The sequence below is a fragment of the Glycine soja genome, chromosome 19 (assembly GCF_004193775.1).
Source record: "Glycine soja cultivar W05 chromosome 19, ASM419377v2, whole genome shotgun sequence".
NCBI classification, from domain to species: domain Eukaryota; kingdom Viridiplantae; phylum Streptophyta; class Magnoliopsida; order Fabales; family Fabaceae; genus Glycine; species Glycine soja.
This window is the reverse complement of record NC_041020.1, coordinates 11,630,112-11,636,111: the sequence shown is the minus strand read 5'-3', so window position 1 is coordinate 11,636,111 and position 6,000 is coordinate 11,630,112.

The following is a 6,000-nucleotide window of genomic DNA, read 5'->3' as shown; positions in this document are numbered from 1 at the left end:
AATAACTAACTGTCTAACCAAAAATGGTTACAACACAAAACAGTTACAGTTACTACACAACCTATGTTAATGAACCACTAGACTAAACGTTCTCTTCTACGTGACTGGATGCTCCACTAGAATACAAGAGATTGGATGGCCAATACAGAAGAAAAAGAGTACTGGACCAGACAACCCACATTGTCGTCCACCCTATCTCTATCGTCCATTGTTCAACAATCTAAAATCTCCACCATGGTTCAATAACATTTATGAATTACAAGTAATTTAGTTCATTTCCAACAATCTATGTTTAGATCCAGATAATGCGTGAACTTGCTTGTTGGAGCAGACATTGTGAACATATCAATTGGATGCTTTCTTCTATCAACTTTTGGGACTTTGAACCTCTTCTTAGAACAGATGAAGTGGTATATGATGTCAATATGTTTAGTCCTCTCATGATAGACTTAATCCTTGGCTAAATCAATTGCACTCACACTGTTGCAGAAATTATAACCTTTTCTTGTGGACCCCCAAGATTGCTTATCAGACCCTTGAATCAAATGCCTTCCTTTACTACTTCTGCCTTAGCCATGTACTCTTCCTCTGTAGTGGATAAATCCACTGTGTCCTGAAGTATGGTCTTCCATCTAACAAGAGAGATGCCAATGGTGAATGCACACCCAGTCATAGATCTACTTGCAACTAAATCTGCAACTTAGTTAGAATTTGAGTAACCAACGGAAAAGCACAAGACATGTCTCCATGGAAGATGATTCCAATATTAGTTGTACCCTTAAGGTACCAGAATATATGTTTCACAGCTACCAATGTTCCATCTTAGGATTACCCATATAACTACTCACAACAATATTGACTGTTTGTGCTAGGTCTGGTCTAGTGCACACCATAGAGTACATGAGACTTCCTACAACACTTGCATAAGTAACATAGGACATGTATTTCTTCTTTGACTCTGACTAAGTAATATAGAATTCAGATAGACGAATGGACGTTATAAGAGGAGTATATACTATTTTTGTGGATGTCATCCCAAAATGATTCACTACTTTCTGAATGTATTCCTTTTGACACATAAATAGCTTCTTCTAGACTCGATAGTTCTTGATCTTCATGCTCATAATCTTTTCAGCAACTCCCATGTCCTTCATCTCAAATTCCCATAAGTACTTTGGATGCATTCTTGAGAGACAATGAACTCATCGTATCTCTTATACCACTAACTTGGTGATTGCTTTAACCAATAAAGAGACCTCTTCTATCTACAAACAAAATTTTCCTTTCCTTTCACCTCAAAACCTTTAGGTTGTTGCATTAGAATGTCTTCCTCCAGTCTTCCATGGAGAAATAAATTTTTGACATAAAGTTGCTCTAACTCCATGTCCAGAGCTTCCACAAGGGCCAACAAAATATGTGTGGAGGTGTATCGAACTATTGGAGAGAATATCTTGTTGTAGTATACTCCTTCCTTCTAACTGGAACCTTTAGCTACCAAACGTACGTTATAACAGACGACTTCTTCAGTGGATGATCCAGATTTTTTCTTGAAGATCCACTTGCACCCCACTACTCATTTTTTCTTGTTGTAGTATCTCCATGTCTGGTTCTTTTGGAAGGATTCCATCTCTTTATTCATAGCCACTATCAACTCCTTGGTTTCAGAACAGGATTTTTTTTTTAAAATAAAAATATAAAATAAAATTCTAAAAAATAATTTTTAAAAAATATTTTATCTGGTGCAAGAGTGTTTTTAACTATTTTTCTTTTACGTGTTTTTAGAGATTTTCTCAACTTCTTATCTTCTTTAATATGTTATTAGCATTTTATTTCTAAATTACATTTAAATATATTTTTAAATAAGTTATTAATAATTAAAATAATTTATATCACAATATGAAATATTTTTCATAAATAAAAGATAATTTACATTTAAACATATAATTTTTATTTAAATAAATTGACATTACTTAAAGAGAATTAGAATTTGTTTATATTTAAATAAATTGGCATCTTTTATTTGTTGTTTTTGATATCTATTTTCTGTTTTTGAAAACCAAGAAGATGTTTGATAAGAGTAGTATTTGAAAACTATTTTCAAAAGTAATACATCCTTTCAGTTTATAAAATAAGAAAAAATAAACATTTCTAGACTGTTTTGATTTTTTTACTTTCAGTTTTTTATTATTCTGATATGTTCTTGATTGTGCTGCCCCATCTTTTCCCACTTACTCTTTTATTCACTCCCTACAAAAAATTAGTTTTGAAAATTATTCTACAAAATAGTTTTTAAAAATTAAACACAGCTCTCTTGAGTTCCTCATTTTTTTAAGCTATAATTTTTAGCTTTTGCAAAAAATAGTAAAAGTTTTTTTTTCATCTTGTTTAATTTTTTCCTAAAAAAACACTTGCATCATTATTATAATTACATAATATATCAGGAAGGGGCAACGAGGAAGAGGTTGACCAGTTGCCAAAATATACGTTTAGAATAATAAAGGAATTTAAGAAAGAAGGCGATATTGAAGAATCTAAGAGGAATAAGGACAGAATCAGAGAGTGAGACTGCCACCGAACATGTTATTGCCTTAGAAGATGCAGCTATATTACCTCCAGAGTTAAGACAATATCTTCCAACTATGTTGACATTAAGACAATATTTTGACATGTTATTAAGACAATATCTTCCAACTTTTACTAGCTTAATAAAATATGGTGTTCTTTGGATATGTATAGAGTTGCTGCACCGACTATAGTAAGACAATTTACAAATATTTAATATTTAGTTCAATCTAAAATTATTGCTTCCAGAAACATTAGATTATTCTGGTATAGGTAATCTAGAGTTATCATGTTACATACTTATTACACTAAAACATTATAGAAAGTTCTAAAAATTTGTACCTATAATAAACATTCGTGCATCACCCGAATGAATATAAATAAAATAATTTCATAAAAAGAACTTAGAGAGTGATTCTTGGTGGTGCTTTTGTAGTAAATGGCAATGTGAATCCAACTGTTGAAGTCAACGTGAGTATTTCCATCATGTATTCAAATTCCTAATCTTCCATATAAATATTATATCATTCACAACTCAATCTGTCTAACTCTTTGGTTGGATTTGTTCCAGATATTTGGTTATTCAGAGGCTGCAGACGTTGTATTTACAAGTGGGGTAGATGTACTTGCAGTGGGGATAAATGTTACCCACCAAGTTGTACTAACTGGTACCCCCTTTGACAAATTCTTTTGTGCTCCTTTGCTATACTTGAGTCATTTTGTCTTACTAAAATGGGTAACTTTCCTCTAATAAATCTTGTATGGTTTACTATTTCTTCAACGATTATAGTAATTTTATTTTATTCTTATTTCATAATTTATGCATAAGGCTCCAGTGCCGCCTCAGAGTTTGATAGTCACCGTTTTCGGTGTGTCGAGCACCAGCAGCGCTTCGAGACCATCAAGGGATGGTCTTTCCACAGGGAGAGGCGTGTCCAGCTCAGGGAAGACGAGTATCCTAACTTCCAGGGAGAGATTTCTCGCAGGCATTGGGCACGACCAGTGACTCCAATGGCTAAATTTGACCCGGAGATAGTCATAGAATTTAATGCCAATGCCTGGCCTACTGAGGAGGGGGTTCGGGACATTGCTCATGGGTGAGGGGTCACTGGGTCCCCTTTGATACAGATGTCATCAGCCAGTTCTTGGGCGACCCACTGATTTTGAAGGAAGACCAGCAGTGTGAATTCAGCCAGAGGAGGAGCCAGGCAGACGGTTTCGGTGAGGAAGTCATCGCCCAACTGCTGTGCATACCGGGGCAGGATTTTGCCCGGACCGCTGCAGGCAGGTGGGTACGGATCATGCGCACCAGCATGACTACCTTGACCCAGATATGGATGACACTGCTGCATAGCAATGTCTTGCCTAGCGACCACAACTCTGACCTCCCTCTGCCTAAGTGTCAGTTGGAGTATGCATCCTCACACAGATGAGCGTTCACGTGGCCCAAGTGATTGGTGATGTCATTTATTTGTTTGCAGGAATGTCGCTTACTAGGCACCCTCTGGACCCAGAAAAGTCTAATAGGGCCCTGGGGTTTCCGGCTCTGATCACGGGCCTCTGCCAGTCCTACGGAGTTCCTATCACCCCCAGCAAAGTAATCCGACCACTGATCACCTGAGCCTTCATCGAGAAGTACTACACGCCTAGGCAGGCGCAGGGCAACGCACATCAGGACGCGGGCACACCGCCGCCACCTCGGCAGGCCGATTTGGTTGGGCCACTGGGCGTGGAGCGGTATCAATAGCATTTGGTTCACCAGTAGGCGGCCAACCACCATGGACAGGTGCAGATACATGAGTGTCTCTACTGGTTCAGCCTCAGTCAGCAGGGCTAGGGTTCCACCCCTTTTGTATGCCGTACCCCGGAGCAGTTTGGGGCTGAGGTCGCATGGCCTGGTGACTAGCCCAATGCCCAGGCAGGGGAGGACCCTTTAGGATCCCCGGGTGAGGCGGATGAATCCCGTATGGATGAGGATATGACTGACCTGCTCGATTTCTTGCGAGGGAGCGGAGCCACATGACCAAGGTCGCTGCACTTTTTTGTGATTAACATTACTGCTTTCAGTTATTGTTTTTGTTGTCATCTAACATTACTGCTTTGAATTATGGTTTCTGTTTCCGCTATGATCTGGCATTACGGCTCTCAGTTATTTTGTCACTGTTTTTTGTTGCGACTTACCATTGCATTCTTCTCCGTTTGCTTTGTGATTTGACGTAGGCAGGTCGTGTGTGCCCTCATCCGCATTACCTGTTCAGAAAGAGAAAATAAATAAGTAATAATAACTTAATAGATGAAAAATAAATAAAAATAAATTTGGTTAGCTAAAAAGACAACATGCTTTTGATGAGAAAATAACTTCCAGCTTTTCTATGAACAAAAATTCACCGATCAAAATGAAGGGTTTTTTGTTGGAAAATGTGTATACACCTGAAGGGTGAATGCTGTGAAAATTTTCCCGAACGCCCCTCATGGACTCGGATGAATGCGCGAATTGATAAAAGAACATGTTTTGGGAGCACTGGGTTGACTAAAATAGGAAATAAATCCTGAGCCCTAATGTCACATGACCATAAAAAACTTAATGTTTGAGTGTCCACATGGGTGCATGTATGACCAGTTTTGCATAAAATTTCCTAATCATCAGTGTTGCATGTGTATCATGGAAATAATGTGGGACTTCTCCTTTTGTCGACCACCCCACCTTGTGCTATCATGACCCAAGAGTCTGGTAGCATGCGGAGACACCTTTCGGTTATCCGCACCTCGTCATTCGGAGACCCCAAGTTCGATTGACAAGCAGAGGCCAATGTGGTCATCTGCACCCTTTTCGGAGATGTCAGCATCTCCCGATAGAGACTATTTTAGTCTCGCACATCACAAAAGCAAGAACTACATAGGTCTGAGTTCCTCATCACAAATTAAGGATCCGTAGGAGCAAAACCCTTGCTTTTTTCGACCACCCCACTTTTTGCTATCGTGACCCGTGAAGTCTGATGACAAGCGGAGATATCCAAGTGGTTATCCGCACAAATGATTTCTGTTAATCCTAACCCGTGAAGTTAGGTGGCAGGCAGAGATACCCAAGTGGTTATCCGTATAAACACTCTTTCGCTATCCGTCAGACTCAGAGTACGGTAGCATGTAGAGACTAACGTTGTCTTCTGCACCCTTTGTCAATCAGGGGCAAGCAAACCCATGGACACGCGGAGACTTATGTCGTCTTCCGCATTTTCTGTCATCCTGACCCGTGAAGTCAGGTGACGTACGGAGATACCCAAGCAGTTATCCGTACAAACGGTTTTTGTCATCCTGACCCGTAAAGTCAGGTGACGTGCAGAGATACCCAAGTGATTATCCGCATAAACGATTTCTGTTGATCCTAACCCGTGAAGTTAGGTGGCAGGCGGAGATGCCTAAGTGGTTATCCGTATAAAC